We start from the raw sequence: 21,753 nt of genomic DNA, 5'->3' as shown, positions 1-21,753 counted from the left end.
CATTAGCTGAATTTTGCGAGAAGGCCAAAGGGCAAATAGACATTGAAGAGCTTCGCCAAGCCCGAAAGGCAGAAAAGTCGGTGAACACTAGAGACGATGACAAATCTTGGGATAACAAGAAGAATTTCAAGCCCACACCCAGATATGAGTCATATACGCAGTTTAACACGAAGAGAGACGACATTATTAAGGAAATACTGAATTCCAAACTGATTAAGCCTCTTCGTAAGGCCGGCAGTTATCCCGAGCCCAAGAACGTTGACAAATCCAAGTACTGCACATTTCATCAGAAGTATGGCCATACTACCGATGAATGCGTGATCGCAAAAGATCTTCTCGAACGCCTGGCCAGACAGGGACATCTTGATAAATATATTGCAGGGCATATGCAGAAGAGGACCATTCCTACCACGGATCCATCCCTCGGAGGATCATTGGTGCACAAAATTGTTACATATTACTCTCTTACAATTTTGCACACAGACCAGCAAGTGCACTGGGTCGTCGAAGTAATACCTTACGTGAGTAAGGGTCGAATCCCACGGAGATTGTTGGTTTGAAGCAATCTAAAGTTATCTTGTAACTCTTAGTCAGGATATAATATCAATAATAATTTTTAGTTTGGATTGTAAAAAGCAAAAGGGTAGGACACAAATTATACTTGTATGCAGTAATGGAGAATATGTTGGAGTTTTGGAGATGCTTTGTCTTCTGAATCTCTGCTTTCCTCTGTCCTCTTGTTCACGCACGCACGTCCTCCTATGGTAAGCTGTGTGTTGGTGGATCACCGTTGTCAATGGCTACCATCCGTCCTTTCAGTGAAAAGGGTCCAGGTGCGCTGTCACTGCACGGCTAATCATCTGCAGGTTCTCAATCGTACCGGAATAGGATTTGCTATCCTTTTGCGTCTGTCACTACGCCCAGCACTCGCGAGTTTGAAGTTCGTCACAACCATTCAATCCCAGAATCCTACTCGGAATACCACAGACAAGGTTTAGACTTTCCGGATTCTCATGAATGCTGCCATCAATCTAGCTTATACCACAGAGATTCTGATTAAGGAATCTAAGAGATATTCATTCATTCTACGGTGGAACGGAAGTGGTTGTCAGGCATGCGTTCGTGGGGGAATGATGATGATTGTCACGTTCATCACATTCATATTGAAGTGTGAATGGATATCTTAGAGAGGAACACGCATGTTTGAATGGAAAACAGAAATAATTGCATTAATTCATCGAGACACAGCAGAGCTCCTCAACCCCAACAATAGAGTTTAGAGACTCATGCCGTCAAAGAGTACAAAGTTCAGATCTAAAATGTCATGAGATACAAAATAAGTCTCTAAAAGTTGTTTAAATACTAGACTAGTAAACTAGGTTTACAGAAAATGAGTAAACTAAGATGGATAGTGCAGAAATCCACTTCTGGGGCCCACTTGGTGTGTGCTGGGGCTGAGACTTAAGCTAATCACGTGTATAGGGCTGTTTTGGGCATTTAACGCCAGCTTTGGATCCTTTTCTGGCGTTGAACTCCAACTTGTAACTTGTTTCTGGCGCTGGACGCCAGACTGCAACATGGAACTGGCGTTAAACGCCAGTTTACGTCGTCTATCCTTGAGCAAAGTATGGACTATTATATATTGATGGAAAGTCCTGGATGTCTACTTTCCAACGCAATTGGAAGCGCGCCATTTGGAGTCTTGTAGCTCCAGAAAATCCATTCCGAGTGCAGGGAGGTCAGAATCCAACAGCATCAGCAGTCCTTTTTCAGCTTGAATCAGACTTTTGCTCAGCTCCCTCAATTTCAGCTAGAAAATACCTGAAATTACAGAAAAACACACAAACTCATAGTAAAGTCCAGAAATATGAATTTTGCCTAGAAACTAATGAAAATAAACTAAAAACTAACTAAAACGTACTAAAATCTATATGAAATTAACCCCAAAAAGCGTATAAAATATCCGCTCATCACAACACCAAAATTAAACTGTTGCTTGTCCTCAAGCAACTAGATAAATAAAATAGAATACAAATAAGTCAAGAAGCAATAATATCTCAGAGTTTTTGAGTGAAGCTCAGATTCTAATTAGATGAGCGGGACTAGTAGCTTTTTGCTTCCGAACAGTTTTGGCATCTCACTTTATCCATTGAAGCTCAGAGTGATTGGCATCTATAGGAACTTAGAATTCAGATAGTGTTATTGATTCTCCTATTTCAGTATGATGATTCTTGAACACAGCTACTTTATGAGTCTTGGCCGTGGCCCTAAGCATTTTGTTTTCCAGTATTACCACCGGATACATAAATGCCACAGACACATAATTGGGTGAACCTTTTCAGATTGTGACTCAGCTTTGCTAAAGTCCCCAATTAGAGGTGTCCAGAGTTCTTAAGCACACTCTTCTTTTTGCTTTGGACCTTGACTTTAACCGCTCAGTCTCAAGTTTTCACTTGACACCTTCACGCCACAAGCACATGGTTAGGGACAGCTTGGTTTAGCCGCTTAGGCCAGTATTTTATTCCTTTAGGCCCTCCTATCCACTGATGCTCAAAGCCTTGGGATTCTTTTTATTACCCTTGCCTTTTGGTTTTAAGAGCTATTGGCTTTTTGCTCTTGCCTTTTGGTTTTAAGAGCTTTGGCTTTTTCTGCTTGCTTTTTCTTTTTCTTTCTCTAAATTTTTTTTTCTGCAAGCTTTGTATTCATTGCTTTTTCTTGCTTCAAGAATCATTTTTATGATTTTTCAGATTACCAATAACATGTCTCATGTTCATCATTCTTTCAAGAGCCAACATATTTAACAGTCTTAAACATCAAATTCAAAAGACATATGCACTGTTCAAGCATTCATTCAGAAGACAGAAAGCATTGCCACCACATGTAAATAATTAGAATTTTTCTTGTTAAAAACTCGAAATTTCTTGCCTCTTATTCTAAAGATCTACTATTTTATTCATGTTTGCTGATGATGAGAAAAATAAATTATAACTTAGTTGAAGACAAAATCAAAATAGGTATGCTAATTACTACTACTTATATCTACTTTCTAAGGTAAACTCCTATAATGACAACTATCACAGAGTTAAAGCAAAAATTGGAATTTAACAACCTTTGTTCTGGGAAGTGGATGTTCCTCTAATCTGCGGGGTGCTTGGTCCTTCAAGAGATAATTTCTGGCGCTTCAATTCCCTTAAATCACGCCCTTGCTCCTCCTGTTCTTTAAGCAAATAGCAAAGAATGCTACTTTGTTCCTTCTGTTCTTTCTTTATTTGTTCCATAGCTTCTTGCATCTTGGTAATAGATGTTTCAAGATACTCCCAGTATTCAGATTGAGGGATTTCTGGGAGAAATTCCTGTGTTCTCTTCTTGATGGGGTCATCCTGTGCTTGTTGTTTTTCCATTGATGCTTTGGTGATTGGCCGCTCAACTGAGATATACTCAGTTATTCCCATCCTTACTCCAGCGTCCTTGCAGAGCATAGAAATCAAGCTTGGATAAGCCAACCTGGCATCTTTGGAATTTTTGTTTGCAATTTTGTAAAATTCAGTTGAAATCAGTTGATGAAATTCCACTTCTTTTCCCATAATGATGCAATGGATCATCACTGCTCTTCTAATAGTGACTTCAGAACGGTTGCTAGTGGGCAGCAGAGAATGCCCAATGAAGTCCAGCCATCCTCTGGTGACTGGTTTGAGATCTTCTCTTTTGAGTTGATTTGGGACACCCTTCGTGCTGGTGGTCCACCTGGCTCCAGGGATACATATATCCTCTAGAATCTTATCCAGGTCCTTGTCTGTTCTCATCATTCTCCTATTGAATGAGTCTGGATCATCTTTCAGCTGAGGTAGCTTTAAGATCTCCCTGATCTTGTCAGGGTGGGTATGAACAATCTTTCCTCTGACCAAGGTCCGATAGTCATATAAAGCAGATCCAGATAGTCTTTGCCTGTCTGTTTGCCACATATTAGCATAGAACTCCTGGACCATATTCCTTCCCACTTTCATTTCAGGATTAGCTAGGATCTCCCAGTTCCTGATTCGAATTTGCTCCTGGATCTCCGGATATTCGTCTTCTTTCAGATCGAATCTAAATTCCGGGATCACTGATCTTAGACCCATTATTTTGTAATAATGGTCTGAATGTTCTTTAGTTAAGAACTTCCCTTGATTCCAAAGTGGTTTTGGAATGCTCTCTTTCTTGCCTCTTGGAGTGGGTTGTTTTCCTTTAGGAGCCATGATCTTAGTGATCACGGATAAGCACACCAAACTTAGAGGTTTGCTTGTCCTCAAGCAAAAAGAAAAGAAAAGAGAGGGAGAGAAGGAGAGCTAGGTGCAATTGTGGATGGAAGGGGAGGGAGGCCGAACCCATATTTAAAGGGAGAGGGGGGTGGGTTCGAAAATTTAGAAAAGATATGATAAAAAAAATTGATTTGGAAAAGATAAGTATGATATGAAAAGATACGGTTTAAAATTGAAAAGATATGAAAGATATTTGAAAAAGATAAATTTGGATTTTGAAAAAGATAATGATTAGATGAAAAGTTTTTAAATCCTTCTAAAAAAATTTTTGAAAAAGATTTGAATTGGATTGAAAAAGAATTTGTGTTTATGGATTAAGATACATTTGATATTTTAAAAGTAGGGTTTTTAGAAATCAGGGTTCTTAACATGTTTATGCAAGAAATCATGAATTGAAACATGAAAATTAAAATTAAAATGAAAAATATGAAATAAAAACGAATTTACCTCCTCCCCACCATCCTGGCGTTTGAACGCCCAAACGCTGCATGTTTTGGGCGTTCAATGCCCAAATGCTGCTTCTCCTGGGCGTTCAACGCCCAGCTGTTGCTTCTTTCTGGCATTGAACGCCAGGAACTCCTTTGTCACTGGGCGTTTTTCTGAACGCCCAGGACGCTGTAAATCTGGCGTTAAACGCCCAGATGGCTATCCTTACTGGCGTTCAACGCCCAATGGATGCTTCTTTTGGGCATAACTGGCATTTTCTTGCCAGTGAGCTCTTTTTCTCTGTTTTGTGTGTAGATTCCTTCTGTAACCCTGTGAACTTATGCAATTGACTCTTTACTTTAGTATCAATGAACTTTATATAAACAAATAAAATCAAAAATAGGGCAAAATGCTTAGAGGAAGTGATGCCCCATGGCTGGGTTGCCTCCCAGCAAGCGCTTCTTTATTGTCTTTAGCTGGACCTTGCTGAGTTTTTAATCTAGCCTCAGCCTTGAGCACTCTTGCTCAACATTGCCTTCAAGATAGTGCTTGATTCTCTGTCCATTAACAATGAACTTCTTATCAGTATCAATATCTTGAAGCTCCACATAACCATATGGTGATACACTTGTAATCACATATGGTCCCCTCCACCGGGATTTCAGTTTCCCGGGGAATAGCCTGAGTCTAGAGTTAAACAACAGAACCTTCTGTCCTGGTTCAAAGATTCTAGATGACAGCTTTCTGTCATGCCACTTTTTTTATTTCTCTTTATAAAGCTTGGCATTTTCGAAAGCAGTGAATCTGAATTCCTCTAGCTCATTTAGCTGAAGCAATCTTTTTTTCTCCAGCTAATTTGGCATCAAAATTCAGGAATCTGGTTGCCCAGTAGGCTTTATGTTCCAGTTCCACGGGCAGGTGACATGCCTTACCATACACAAGTTGGTATGGAGAGGTCCCTATAGGAGTCTTGAATGCTGTTCTGTATGCCCACAGAGCATCGTCCAAGCTTCTTGCCCAATCCTTTCTACGGGTACTTACAGTCCGTTCCAGGATTCTCTTTAGTTCTCTGTTAGAGACTTCAGCTTGCCCATTAGTTTGTGGATGGTATGGAGTTGCCACTTTATGGCGAATCCCATACCGGACCATGGCAGAGTAAAGCTGTTTGTTGTAGAAGTGAGTGCCCCCATCATTGATTAGTACTCTAGGGACGCCAAACCTGCTAAAGATATGTTTCTGGAGGAACTTCAGCACTGTTTTAGTATCATTGGTGGGTATGGCAATGGCCTCTACCCATTTTGATACATAATCAACTGCCACCAGAATATAAGTGTTTGAGTATGATGGTGGGAAAGGTCCCATGAAGTCAATTCCCCATACGTCAAACAACTCAATCTCTAAGATTCCTTGTTGAGGCATGGCGTAACTGTGGGGCAAATTAGCAGCTCTCTGGCAACTGTCACAGTTACGTACGAACTCTCGGGAATCCCTATAGAGTGCAAGCCAGTAGAAACCACATTGGAGGACTTTGGTGGCTGTCCGCTCACCTCCGAAATGGCCTCCATATTGTGATCCATGGCAATGCCATAGGATCCTCTGTGCTTCTTCTCTAGGTACACATCTCCGAATTATTCCGTCTGCACATCTCTTAAAGAGATAGGGTTCATCCCACAAGTAGTACTTTGCATCAGTAATTAATTTTTTCTTTTGTTGCCTGTTGTACTCTTTGGGTATGAACCTTGCAGCTTTATAGTTTGCAATGTCTGCAAACCATGGTGTTTCCTGAATGGCAAATAAATGCTCATCCGGAAAAGTCTCAGAGATCTCAAGAGAGGGGGGGACGTCCCTTCTACTGGCTCTATCCGGGACAGATGATCAGCCACTTGGTTCTTTGTCCCTTTTCTATCTCTTATTTCTATATCAAACTCTTGCAGAAGCAACACCCATCTTATGAGCCTGGGTTTCGAATCCTACTTTGTGAGTAGATATTTAAGAGCAGCATGGTCAGTATACACAATCACTTTTGATCCTACTAAGTATGATCTGAACTTGTCAATGGCATAAACCACTGCAAGTAATTCTTTTTCTGTGGTTGTGTAATTTTTCTGGGCATCATTTAGAACGCGGCTAGCATAATAAATGACATGCAGAAGCTTGTCATGCCTCTGTCCCAATACTACACCAATGGCATGATCACTGGCATCACACATTAGCTCAAATGGTAATGTCCAGTCTGGTGCAAAAATAACTGGTGCTGTGACCAGCTTAGCTTTCAGCGTTTCAAACACCTGCAGACACTTTGTGTCAAACACAAATGGTGTGTCAGCAGCTAGCAGATTGCTCAGAGGTTTTGCGATTTTTGAAAAATCCTTTATAAACCTCCTATAGAATCCTGCATGCCCCAGAAAGCTTCTGATTGCCTTAACATTGGCAGGTGGTGGTAATTTTTCAATTACCTCTATTTTAGCTTGATCCACCTCTATTCCCTTGTTTGAAATTTTATGCCCAAGGACAATCCCTTCAGTCACCATGAAGTGACATTTTTCCCAGTTTAAAACTAGGTTGGTCTCTTGGCATCTTTTCAGAACAAGTGCTAAATGGTCAAGGCAGGAGCTGAATGAGTCTCCATATACTGAGAAGTCATCCATAAAGACTTCCAAAAATTTTTCCACCATATCAGAGAAAATAGAGAGCATGCATCTCTGAAAGGTTGCAGGCGCATTGCACAGCCCAAATGGCATCCTTCTGTAAGCAAATACTCCAGACGGGCATGTGAATGCTGTTTTCTCTTGATCCTGGGGATCTACTGCAATTTGGTTGTAGCCTGAATAGCCATCCAAAAAGCAGTAATAATAATGACCTGCTAGTCTCTCTAGCATCTGGTCTATGAATGGTATAGGAAAGTGATCCTTTCTGGTGGCTGTATTGAGCCTTCTGTAGTCAATACACATGCGCCACCCTGTAACTGTTCTTGTACGAACCAGTTCATTTTTTTCATTATGAATCACTGTCATGCCTCCCTTTTTTGGGACGACTTGGACAGGGCTCACCCAGGGGCTATCAGAAATAGGATAAATAATCATAGCCTCCAGTAATTTGGTGACCTCTTTCTGCACCACTTCCTTCATGGCTGGATTTAGCCACCTCTGTGGTTGAACCACTGGCTTAGCATTATCCTCTAATAAAATCTTGTGCATGCATCTAGCTGGCTTATGCCCTTAAGGTCACCTATGGACCACCCAAGAGCTGTCTTGTGTGTCCTTAGCACTTGGATTAGTGCTTCCTCTTCCTGTGAATTTAAAGCAGAGCTTATGATCACTGGAAAAGTGTCACCCTCTCCCAGAAATGCATATTTCAGGGATGGTGGTAATGGTTTGAGCTCGGGTTTAGGAGGTTTTTCCTCTTCCAGAGGAAATTTCAGAGGCTCTTTCATTTCATCTGAATCCTCCAAATCAGGCTGAACATCTTTGAAGATGTCTTCCAACTCTAATTCGAGACTCTCAGCCATGTTGATCTCTTCTACCAAAGAGTCAATAAGATCAAATTTCATGCAGTCTTTTGATGTGTCTGGATGCTGCATGGCTTTGACAGCATTCAACTTAAACTCATCATCATTGACTCTCAAGGTTATTTTCCCCTGTTGGAAATCAATGAGAGTTCGTCCAGTTGCTAGGAAGGGTCTTCCTAGAATGAGAGTAGCACTCTTGTGCTCCTCCATTTCCAGCACTACAAAGTCAGTGGGAAAGGCGAATGGCCCAACTCTGACAATCATGTCTTCAATCACGCCTGATGGGTATTTAATGGAGCCATCAGCAAGTTGGAGACATATCCGGGTTGGTTTAACTTCTTCAATTAAACTAAGCTTTCTGATAGTGGATGCAGGTATTAGGTTGATGCTTGCCCCAAGATCACATAAAGCTGTCTTGGTGCAATTACCTTCTAATGTGCATGGTATCAGAAAACTCCCAGGGTCTTTAAGCTTTTCAGGAAAACTTTTCAGAATGACTGCACTGCATTCTTCAGTGAGGAGAACTCTTTCAGTTTCTCTCCAATCCTTCTTATGACTCAAGATCTCTTTCATGAACTTGGCATAAGAAGGTATTTGCTCAAGTGCCTCTGCAAATGGAATCTTTATTTCAAGAGTCCTGAGATAATCTGCAAAGCGAGCAAATTGCTTATCCTGCTCCTCTTGGCGGAGTTTTTGAGGATAAGGTATATTGGTTTTATATTCCTCAACCTTAGTTGCTGTAAGTTTATTTCCTACAGAAGTGGTTGAAGAAGCCTTTTTAGATGGGTTGTCATCAGCACTTGTGTGTGTCTGATCCCTCACTGGCAATTGAGTGCCAGAGTTAGAAGCTGGAGTGGCGTTAGACGCCAGCTTCTCATCTGTTCCTGGCGTCTGAACGCTAGAACTGTGCTCCTTTTGGGCGTTCAACGCCAGATCCTTGCTTGTTTCTGGCGTTGAACGCCAGTCCTGAGCATGGTCTGGGCGTTCAGCGCCAGCCTTCCACCAATTTTCTGGCGTTTTAGCGCCAAAATTATTTTTCCCTGGGCTCTTACTGTCCTCAGGTGGATTTTGGGTGGTTTGCTCATTTCTTGGCTTCTTGCTGCCTTGAGGTGGGGTATTTAATGTTTTCCCACTTCTTAATTGAACTGCTTGGCATTCTTCTGTTATTTGTTTTGACAGCTGCTGTTTTGTTTGCTTCAATTGTTCTTCTATATTTATATTAGCCATCCTTGTCTCTTGTAGTCTATCCTTGAATTCGGCTAACTGCTTTGTTAGAAAGTCCAATTGCTGATTGAATTCAGCAGCTTGCTTTACAGGACTGAGTTCAGCAGTTACTGTTTTAACCTCTTCTTTCATGGAAGGGTCACTGCTTAGGTACAGATGCTGATTTCTGGCAACTGTATCAATGAGCTCTTGAGCTTCTTCAATTGTCTTTCTCATGTGGATAGATCCACCAGCTGAGTAATCTAGAGGCATCTGAGCTTTTTCTGCAAGCCCATAATAGAAGATGTCTAACTGAACCCACTCTGAAAATATTTCAGAGGGGCATTTTCTTAGCATCTCTCTGTATCTTTCCCAGGCATCATAAAGAGATTCATTATCTCCTTGTTTAAAGCCTTGGATGTCCAGCCTTAGCTGTGTCATCCGTTTTGGAGGAAAGTATTGATTCAGGAATTTTTCTGTCAGCTGTTTCCATGTCCTTATGCGAGCCTTAGGTTGGTTATTTAACCACCTCTTAGCTTGGTCTTTTACAGCAAATGAAAATAGTAATAATCTGCAGACATCTTGATCTACTTCCTTATCATGTACTGTGTCAGCAATTTGTAAAAACTGTGCCAGAAATTCTGTAGGTTCTTCCTGTGGAAGACCAGAATACTGGCAACTTTGCTGCACCATGATAATGAGCTGAGGATTTAACTCAAAGCTACTGACTTCAATGGAGAGTATGCAGATACTACTCCCATATGAAGCAGTAGAGGGGTTAGCATATGACCCCAGAGTCCTCCTGGACTGTTCATTTCCACTTAGATCCATGATGGAGAAAGGGAGATGATGTAAAATAGGGAAGAAATATTTTTATTTATTTAATTATTTATTTATTTCGAAAATAAAATAAATTAAAATAAAATAAATAAAAATGGGTGAAGATTTTCGAAAAAATGAGGAGAGAGAAAGTGGTTAGGAAGTTTTGAAAAAAATATGATTTGAAAAGGGTTTTAAATTTTGAAATAAAAAAATTTGAATTTTAAAAGAAAAAAATTCGAAAATTTGCTTTAAAATAGAGAGAAAAGATATTTTTGAATTTAAGGAGGAGAGAGAAAAACAATAAAATAGCATAAGATTTAAAATTTTTAGATCTAGTACTCCTTGTTTTCGAAAATTTGGAGGGAAAACACCAAGGAACACCAAACTTAAAAATTTTAAGATCAAGACACAAGGAAAACTCAAGAACACTTTGAAGACTCAAAAGAACACAAGAACATGAAGAACGAACACCAAACTTAAAATTTTTAGAAAACCAACTAAAATTTTCGAAAAACAAAGAGAAATCAAGAAGAAAACACCAAACTTAAAGTTTGGCACAAGATTTATTCAAAGAAAAATTATTTTTGAAAAAGATTTTTAAAAAAAGGATAGCCAATCACCAAGAACATAAGCACCACACTCTAGCTAATTGAGCTATAAATTTAAAGTGTTTTAAACAAGGTATAAATAATAAAAGACTCTAAACCAAAAAGAAAAATTTTTCCTAATCTAAGCAACAATATAAACCGTCAGTTGTTCAAACTCAAACAATCCCCGGCAACGGCGCCAAAAACTTGGTGCACAAAATTGTTACATATTACTCTCTTACAATTTTGCACATAGACCAGCAAGTGCACTGGGTCGTCCAAGTAATACTTTACGTGAGTAAGGGTCGAATCCCATGGAGATTGTTGGTTTGAAGCAATCTAAAGTTATCTTGTAACTCTTAGTCAGGATATAATATCAATAATAATTTTTAGTTTGAATTGTAAAAAGCAAAAGGGTAGAACACAAATTATACTTGTATGCAGTAATGGAGAATATGTTGGAGTTTTGGAGATGCTTTGTCTTCTGAATCTCTGCTTTCCTCTGTCCTCTTGTTCACGCACGCACGTCCTCCTATGGCAAGCTGTGTGTTGGTGGATCACCGTTGTCAATGGCTACCATCCGTCCTTTCAGTGAAAAGGGTCCAGGTGCGCTGTCACCGCACGGCTAATCATCTGCAGGTTCTCAATCGTATCGGAATAGGATTTGCTATCCTTTTGCGTCTGTCACTACGCCCAGCACTCGCAAGTTTGAAGTTTGTCACAACCATTCAATCCCAGAATCCTACTCGGAATACCACAGACAAGGTTTAGACTTTCTGGATTCTCATGAATGCTGCCATCAATCTAGCTTATACCACGGAGATTCTGATTAAGAAATCTAAGAGATATTCATTCATTCTACGGTGGAACGGAAGTGGTTGTCAGGCACGCGTTCGTGGGGGAATGATGATGATTGTCACGTTCATCACATTCATATTGAAGTGCGAATGGATATCTTAGAGAGGAACACGCATGTTTGAATGGAAAACAGAAATACTTGCATTAATTCATCGAGACACAGCAGAGCTCCTCACCCCCAACAATGGAGTTTAGAGACTCATGCCGTCAAAGAGTACAAAGTTCAGATCTAAAATGTCATGAGATACAAAATAAGTCTCTAAAAGTTGTTTAAATACTAGACTAGTAAACTAGATTTACAGAAAATGAGTAAACTAAGATGGATAGTGCAGAAATCCACTTCTGGGGCCCACTTGGTGTGTGCTGGGGCTGAGACTTAAGCTAATCACGTGTATAGGGCTGTTTTGGGCGTTCAACGCCAGCTTTGGATCCTTTTCTGGCGTTGAACTCCAACTTGTAACTTGTTTCTGGCGCTGGACGCCAGACTACAACATGGAACTAGCGTTGAACGCCAGTTTACGTCATCTATCCTTGAGCAAAGTATGGACTATTATATATTGCTGGAAAGCCCTGGATGTCTACTTTCCAACGCAATTGGAAGCGCGCCATTTGGAGTCCTGTAGCTCCAGAAAATCCATTCCGAGTGCAGGGAGGTCAGAATCCAACAGCATCAGCAGTTCTTTTTCAGCCTGAATCAGATTTTTGCTCAGCTCCCTCAATTTCAGCCAGAAAATACCTGAAATTACAGAAAAATACACAAACTCATAGTAAAGTCCAGAAATATGAATTTTGCCTAGAAACTAATGAAAATAAACTAAAAACTAACTAAAACATACTAAAATCTATATGAAATTAACCCCAAAAAGCGTATAAAATATCCGCTCATCAATCATCATCTAGGGACAAAGAAAAAGCCCCTGCTCAACCCAGGGGCATAATTAATTGCATCTCAGGAGGCTATGCTGGGGGTGGAAGTACAAGCTCGGCTAGGAAGCGTACGTACAGGGCCATGTTGGCCCTCGGAAATACCACCAATAATCCTCAGCCCGTACGCGAGATGCCAGAGATGACTTTCCGTCCAGGCGATTTCAGTTCACCTGACACCAACTTGGATGACCCTGTTGTTATCTCTATCCAATTGGGGGACTTAATAGTTCAGAAAGTACTGCTGGACCCAGGCAGCAGTGCTGATGTGTTATTTTTTTCTACATTTGAAAAAATGAAGTTAAGTACTAACATTTTGCAACCATCTGTAGGAGACTTGGTCAGATTTTCAGGAGAACGAGTGCCAGTCATGGGTTCAGTGTGGTTACAAACCACACTTGGTGAGCAACCATTATCTAGAACTCAGGATATTCAATACCTTGTGGTCGACTGTTTTAGTCCTTATAACCTTATTCTAGGAAGACCTTTTTTAAATAGATTTGCTGCAATTGTCTCTACTGTCCATCTTTGTGTAAAATTTCCTGTGCAGGATAACGTCATGGCTACAATTCATGGCGACTTCCAGGAAGCTCGGTATTGTTACAACACGAGCCTCAAGCCTATCAAAAGAAGCAATGAACGGCGGATAAACTCCATAGGTGTCGAACAACCGACATTGGCCGAGTTAGATCACAGAGCGGACTTTCAAGATCGTCCTACCCCAAACGAAGAGCTAACGACGCTTCCATTGACTGATGACCTATGAAATTTACCTTCATGGGAACCTCCCTCATAAATGAAGAAAAGGATAAGCTCGTCCGCTTTCTGCGGCAGAATGCCGATCTATTTGCTTGGACGTCAGGAGATATGCCAGGCATAGATCCATCTGTTATCACTCATAAATTGGCCATAAGTCCGGCGGCCCGACCAGTATGTCAGAAAAAACGGAATCTCGGAACCGAAAAAAGGCTGGCATCCATGACCGAGGCCAAGAAGCTCATCGACGCAAACTTTATCCGAGAAATCAGATTCACGACTTGGTTAGCCAATGTCGTCATGGTAAAGAAAAACAATGGTAAATGGCGAATGTGCGTCGACTTTACTGATTTAAATAAAGCATGTCCTAAAGATGCATATCCTCTGCCCTCTATTGATACTTTAGTAGATAACTCTTGTGGCTATGGTACCTTGAGTTTCATGGATGCATATTCTGGCTATAACCAAATTTTTATGCATCCATCAGACCAAGAAAAAACAGCTTTTATCACTGAGTATGGCAATTATTGTTATAATGTCATGCCTTTCGGCTTAAAGAATGCAGGTGCAACTTACCAGAGGCTGATGAATAAGGTCTTTGACCAGCAGATAGGACGGAATATTGAGGTTTATGTTGACGATATGGTTGCCAAGACTAAGGTCGCCCATTCCCATGTTGATGACCTCGTTGAGATATTTGGTCAGATCCGAGCTTATAATATGAGGCTTAACCCAGAAAAGTGTGCTTTCGGGGTGCGAGGAGGAAAATTCCTCGGCTTCATCCTTACTAGCCGAGGAATAGAGGCGAATCCGGAAAAATGTCAGGAAATTCTCGATATAAGCAGTCCCACGAACATTAAAGAAGTCTAACGATTAATAGGGCGTCTGGCTGCATTATCCAGATTTCTGCCGTGTTTAGCATCTAAATCCCTAACCTTTTTTCAATGTCTACGAAAAAACACCACTTTTCAATGGGATGAAAATTGTGAAGCCGCCTTTAAAAGTCTAAAGCAATTTATTTCTAAACCCCCTGTTTTACAGAAGCCTAAGGTCGGCGAACCATTATATTTATATTTGTCAATTACTGATATGGCAATTAGTTCTGTCCTTGTTGCAGAAAATGAGAAAGCACAACGACCGGTTTATTTCGTGAGCAAGTCATTGCAGAATGCCGAGCTTCGCTATCCGAGATTAGAAAAGCTCGCCTATGCACTAGTTTTTTCGGCAAGGCGTCTGCGTTTGTATTTTCAGAGCCACACGATCAATGTTAGAACTTCTCAGCCGCTACGACAACTACTCGCCAAGCCCGAGCTTGCAGGACGGTTGATCAAATGGTCCATTGAACTCTTAGAGTTTGACATTCACTATCAACCACGAGGATCTGTCAAGTCACAGTATCTAGCTGATTTCGTGGCCGAATTCACAGGACCAGGCTCGGATGCAGAGACTGCAAGCTGGAAACTATTTGTTGATGGAGCCTCAAACCCCCAAGGGTCTGGAGCAGGAGTACTGCTGGAGAGTCCTGAAGGAGTTGTTGTTGAGCATTCTCTTCGGTTTTCCTTCAAGGCCAGCAATAATCAGGCCGAGTATGAAGCCCTAATAGCAGGGCTCAGGTTAGTCATCGAATTGAAAGTTCTTAATTTACAAGTTTATTGTGATTCCTTGTTAGTTGTCCAACAAGTAAATCAGTGTTTTCAAACCAAAGACCCTATCCTATCAAAATACCTACATATGGTAAAAACACTCATGGATAGTTTTTTAAAAAATTGAAATTAGTCATATAGCTAGAGATCAAAATCACAGGGCGGATATATTGTCTAAACTAGCTACCACTCAGTCACACACCGCCTCACTTTTGCAATCAACACTTCATGAGCCGAGCATAAACATCATCGGCACCTTTCATATAGATAAGAGTGATAGCTGGCAACAGCCATACATACAATACCTCAAGCATGGAGAGTTTCCATCAGAGGTCCAGGACCTAAAAAGGTTTAAACGACAAGCCTTTTTCTTTAAATTGCTGAATGACAAATTATACCGGCGAGGTTATTCTTGACCACTGTTGAAATGTTTGGACAGGTCAGAAGCCGACTTAGCCCTAGCCAAAGCCCATGAGGGTATTTGTGGGACACACTCGGGGGCAAGAAGCCTGGCGCAGAAGATTCTCCGTGCTGGATTCTATTGGCCGACGATATGGGACGACAGTAGAAAAAAGGTCAGGACCTGTGACCATTGTCAAAAGCATGGTCCGATCATTAACATCCCGGCCGAGGATCTACACCAGTCAATGGTAAGCTGGCCATTTAATCATTGGAGAATTAATATTCTCGGACTTTTCTCCACAGCTCTAAGACAGGTAAAATACTTAGTGGTGGCAATAGATTATTTCTCTAAGTGGATTGAAACTCAACCACTAGCTAGAATAACTTCGACACAAATGATATCGTTTGTTTGGCAAAATATAATCTGCAGATTCGGTATACCTCATCATATTATAACTGACAATGGTCGCCAGTTTACCGACCATAATTTCAAGACTTTTTTTGCAGAATTTAAAAATTAGATAGCATTTCTCCTCCGTAGAACATCCTCAATCCAACGGTTTAGCAAAAGCTGTAAATAAGGTCCTCCTTCAAGCTCTAAAAAAGAAGCTCGACGAATCCAAAGGCCTATGGGCCGAACTTGTTCCAGAAATTTTATGGGGTTACAACACTTCAGCGCACTCATCAACCAAAGAAACACCATTTCATTTGGTGTATGGATCCGAAGCAATTATTCAAATTGAAATATCACAAAGCTCACTAAGAACACAGGCAGAGAATCATGATGATGCTCGGAGAGCCGAGCTAGATCTGATTGAGGAAGTACGTAACACAGCGGCGATGCACCAGAAGGCCTTGCAGCAACGAATTGGTCAGCGCCACAATAAAAAGGTGAGGCCGAGATTCTTTCAGGCCGGCGACCTAGTATTGAGAAGAACCGAAGAGGCACGGAGACCACCTTCACATGGCAAACTTGCCGCGATATGGGAAGGACCCTATAGAATCCATCAAGTACTCGGCAGAAGAGCATACCTTTTGGAACAATTAGACGGAACAAGGCTTCCTAGCACTTGGAATGTTAATTCCTTAAAGCAATACTATAGTTAACAAACTGCAGAGGGCTAGTACTCTTTTTCCTACCTCGAGATTTTTTCCCAAATTTGGGTTTTGCTCAAGGAGGTTTTAACGAGGCTAGCCTACCTAATTCAAGATGTAAAGGTACTGCATCAGAACAATACTTATTTTCTTATTATGACTTATTTTGTTTAAGATAATTCTCCGTTACATGCTTTTATTTATCAACTTATACGATCGCAGTAAAAAGTAATTTATTAAAACGAAAGTCGCATTGATATCACATGCGCAAATCCAAAGGCTGATAATCTTTCAGCACACTGCAATGATCGGACCCTATATGGGGATATATGCCAAAAAATTTGGAACAAGTGCATACAAATATATTACCAGCAAACAAAACAGCAGTCATTAAAGGGATTATACATACCCTACTCAAAATAAACAGTTTTTATGAGAGTATTCATATCTCTCAACTATCATAAGATTGCAAAAGTTAAATATAAAGCTAAATACTTTAAACATTTCTTAGTCGGCCAAATTATTATCCCCCTCCTCTTCCACAACTTCTTCATCATCAACTAACTGACCACCCCGGACTATCTTGCTCGGATCCATAGCAGCAAAATCCTCTCCATGATGCAAGAACTTCGCTTGAATAACAGCACGTTCAAAGTCCTCGGCAAATGCATCGAGGATCTCAGCTTCTCGGCTAGACTCCATATGTTTCAACTTCGTGGTTATCTCAATAATCTGGTCACTCATAGTGGACAGTTCGTTTGCCTTTTTTCCTAGAGACTCTACTGCTCTTTCATGTTCCTCTTTTTCAAGTTTCAATTTTTCTTTTGCAACTGAGAGCTCTTTCCTCAGTTCGGCAAGAACAATCTCCTTTAATTTCAGTTGCTCTTTTAGGTCAGCAATTTCCAAGGTGCTCTGCAGCATCCTCTTATGCCTTTTTTCTTGGCTTCGCCCAATACTGACTAGCCGAAAGCCCAAAACCTGCACAATAGCATACAAATTAGCTGGATCTTTTCAATACTAAAGTATATATATATATATATATATATATGAAACCTAACTGACCTGCATGAATTGGTCTATGCCAACATCCCCAACCTCCTCAATACAGGCAACGTCAGAAGCAGACTGAACAACTTCGTCTGCCAGGACATTGAAAGGGAATTTTTTATCCCATACGGAGGAACCATCACCCTCTTCTTCAAAAGAATGCAGTTTTTCTTGTTTAGCAGTGAAACTCAACAACTCACTTAGTTGAACCACTTTCTCCCCTTCCTCTAGATTAATCACCTCAGACTTCCTCTTTTTGAAAACAATCCCCTTTTTCTTCTGTACCGGTTGATTCACTTCAGCCTCACCTTCTACCTTTTCAGCATTCGAAGAGGACCCCTCAAAATTTTTCATTTTAAACCGAGCTCTCATGCTCGAGGCTGAAACTCCCGGATATTTTCCACCTAACAAACAAACAATAAAACAAAACCTGTTGAGTATGATTAAAAACAAATACAAATCCGACTTAAGTAGCACAACAATGCCTCACCAAAATATCGTACAACAGAGGCCCTATCTTCCTCCCAAGGAAGCAAGTCCGACACAGATACTAAACCGCCCCGGTCAACCATTTCCATCAAAAAATTTATTATACACTCGTTCCGAGGTGTTATTAATTCAGGACCTAAGATATGATTAGGTTGACAGCACCAGTAAAGGGGAAACTTCTCCCCAAGATTTTCATCTAAATAGAACGGAAATTCTTCATCCACCGACTTTACCTTGAAAAACATTTTCTTAAAATTTTTGAAAGAAGATTTATTTAGTTTGAAAACAGAAAACCCAGGGGTACTATTCAAGTTGATCCAGAGGCCTTTCCATACACCCTTTGCTTGAAACAAGGAAAAAAACAGTTCTAAATCAGGTTCAATCTCCAGAAACTCCATTAAAACTTGAAAACATTTAACAAATACCCATCCATTAGGGTGGACTTGGGAAGGTGCATAGTTCATTTGGGTTAACAAATCACATTCAAAATTCGTAAAAGGCAGTTTAACAAAATTCTTTAAGAACACAACTGTACATATAAAAGTTTTCAAAATCTTTCTTTCTGTGAAAAACCCGATCCATGCAATTGCATGGCAACAACTCAACATGAAAACCTGGTCTGACTATTTTTGACAGATTCAACCCCCCGAAACTCTCTCTATCAAAGAATAGAGAGGCCCTTATTTTCACATCGCCATCAACCCATTCATAAGAACCATCATCTTCTATCTTAGGTAAAGCCTTTGCTTTTTTGTCACTCATTTTTTTTTCTCTCAAAACTAGAAATCAGGAAGATAAGAGGTAAGGAAATGTGGTTACTAACCTCTTCTACTCATTATTTTTGAAGAAGAATGAAGTTTAAGCAGCAGCTGTATTCCCACGAAAGTGTAACTTGAAAGTAAAATTTTTTTGGCCATTCATTTAATGAAACCCTTTCAGTTCCAGGTTTCGATCATGGCCATTAATCCAAACCCCACTTGCAACGGTCCCAAGCCTACTTAGGAACTTGAACCTTGCATTGAAAAGTGTTGACAATCATTAATTTATGCCATCATGGCTGTTAACATTCTAATTAAATAATAATTTTTACCATCATTGTATACAATGAGTCAAGTTGAACTGGGGGCTCCATCCTTATTTCGAGCTATAATTCGGCTATATGGATTCGAAAGCTCAACCTGCCTCATTTAAGTATAGGCTAAGCTTGGGGGTTGTGATATAACCGTTATACATCGGTTACGAATTATAGCTCGGCGGATCTCCTTTTAAATCGGCACATTAACTCTGCCAACTTTATGGCATTAAACCCCTATGATCGGTTACATAGAAACGATCAATTCAGACCTAAACGGTCATCATCATCTCCGAGTTATAAAAGGGAACAATCAGAGTTTGCAGAGGTAAGTTTTTGTTAGAAAATGAGAGACCTTTCTTAGATAATCGTCCTTAACTAATTTGAGCGTCGGAGTACTTTTTGCAGGTGCTCTCCCCATTATTTTTATTTGGTGGCCGAAGTTCATCGTGACACGTCGAAGATCGACCAATAACCCCAGAAAGACGAGTTATAGTTCGGCCATATTCAGGCAGGAACATTTGCTATAGTTCAAAAACCCTCTTAATAAAAGGTCTGGAGACATGAGAAGGTGGTTTACTTACTTTTGTACTAGCGGAAGCGTACTTAGCATCATTTCCAGCATTTTCTACAAGTCGTGGTAGGTATCGACTGAGAGAAGCCACTTCGAGGGCCTTTTCAAACCTACCTACAACGCTTGGGCATCATTCAATCATCGAGGCGGAAAGGAATCAAATACAATCGGCACTTCCCTCTTATCTTAGTATAGCGTCGGGGGTACCTACCCGGCTACCCTTCAGGGAGCGGGTTAGCGCTTATTATTAAAGCAATTAGAAAGGTCGAAAGATGAAAGAGCTAGTTAAGGCCAATACAAGCCTATTTTCCTTTGGTGATGCAGCAGATGCACAATAGCCATAACTTAAGAACGAACCAATTCAGGGAGATAGCTATGATGTTGGAGATTGCAGGATGATATTGCTGACGAGAGGGTCGAGAGAGAATAACAATCAAGAGTCATCATGCATATCCCCTCCCTTGTTGCTGGAAGCCTTAAGACCACATTTCTGTAACTCCCAGAGAATGGACTTATTCCCCTCTGTCTCGACCTTGGCGGAAGCCCTCATTTATTTGATGAAATATCCACTTTTGATTCAGCTCGAAGGTTGGACGATGGCTCGATGATTATCTTTTAGTAGCTTTTCTAGGTAAGGATTGTACTGTATAACTTAACTCTTAATGTCTACCCTCAGACCATTGACGAACCTACTACTAGATTATGGGGGAGAATGAATGGCTCTTCATCAATTTCACACCTAAGCATAAGCTCTTCAAATCGATGAAGTAGAATAGAGTTCCAGGGCATCCGCAGAAATATCTTATTATGAGATTTCCGTTCCCATCCAGTCCGATAAAGTATAAGCAAGTCAGGGAGAAGCCGAGGATTAGGATTTGATTACCCTGTAAGGAATAGATATTGAATATAAGGCTGTAGGCTCCAGTTAGCAGTAAAGGAAATGAACTCTTGGCACAAAGTCTAGAAGTTTCCACATCAAATAGATCCGTCTTGGATTAGGTCGGCATTTGCCTTAGCCTCTTTCGCTCTCTCTTTGTAATCTGGTCGGATTTATAGCTTTCTTTCTTGCCTTTGAAGAGGATTATTCGCGCAGCCCCCAACGCGCCTGCCATGCAGCCGCCTCCCGTAGCCGGCGGGTTTGCCAGCGTCTTCATCCGCCACACACAGGGGACATATGGTTGTTTTAGTAAGTGATTGGATGATTATTTTTTATTCATAAAAGTCGAATATTCATCTCTATACGCAGCCGGGTGGTTATTATTATTAGCTATGTAGATGGTTGTTTTTTGTCACGAGTGCGACGGACTGGGAAGCTAGGGCGGCGGAGGCAGTACGCGACCCCCAGGCTGGGTGCCGGCACGGGAGAGAGCGGCGAGCCACACACACCAAGGACGCGCGACTGGAACGACGATGGGCAGCCTCGACCCGGGCTGCCGGCGGATGACAGGGAGACTCGCGACGGGAAGAAGGCGGCCGTCCAAGCTGTTGGCTGCCGGCGACGGAGATACGCGCGCAAGAGAGGCGGGTTGACGGGGTCGAAGCTGGACACCGCTGACGGTTGGATGCTCAGTGACGAAGGTTGGGGGTGGGTGCTGTTTTGGGAGGAAGAAGGATTTGGGGTGAAAAGGGTTTGTGATTAGGGTTTGGATGGTTGTTTTTGTGAAATAACTGAATGGGAGTTTTTGAATTTAGGGTAATCTATGGAGCGGTTTTTACTATTTATCGGCTAAATAACCAGCCCATTGTACATATTGTAAATATTCCTCATTGTCTCTCTAGCGGAGTTCGTATGTTTATATTACTAATACAAGAGTCGTACGGCAATAATTAGATGGAGTTAGATTTATGATAAATCAACTATTAATGTCGACTTGTGATTTGTGAATCATTGATCTCTTTGTTCTAAGTTAGGACTAGGATTTGTGTGTTTTATATAAATGTTTTAATTATGGTAATATGATGTATTGTGTCTTGGTGATCTAGGATTCTATGTAGTTTAGAATTTTCCTTATCTGATGTTGAGCTCTGTCTGACATCTTTTGATCCATG

General features: G+C 40.9%; 1 protein-coding gene across 4 annotated transcripts in view; it reads left to right on the top strand.

Moving 5' to 3' along the window:
- LOC112771097 (aspartokinase 1, chloroplastic) overlaps window positions 1–21,753 on the top strand; it is a 34,156-nt gene that overhangs the window by 3,463 nt on the left and 8,940 nt on the right. The gene's annotated exons all lie outside the window — the stretch shown is intronic.

This window comes from Arachis hypogaea, chromosome 18, assembly GCF_003086295.3.
Source record: "Arachis hypogaea cultivar Tifrunner chromosome 18, arahy.Tifrunner.gnm2.J5K5, whole genome shotgun sequence".
Lineage (NCBI taxonomy): Eukaryota > Viridiplantae > Streptophyta > Magnoliopsida > Fabales > Fabaceae > Arachis > Arachis hypogaea.
This window is presented reverse-complemented; position numbering and strand designations above follow the sequence as displayed.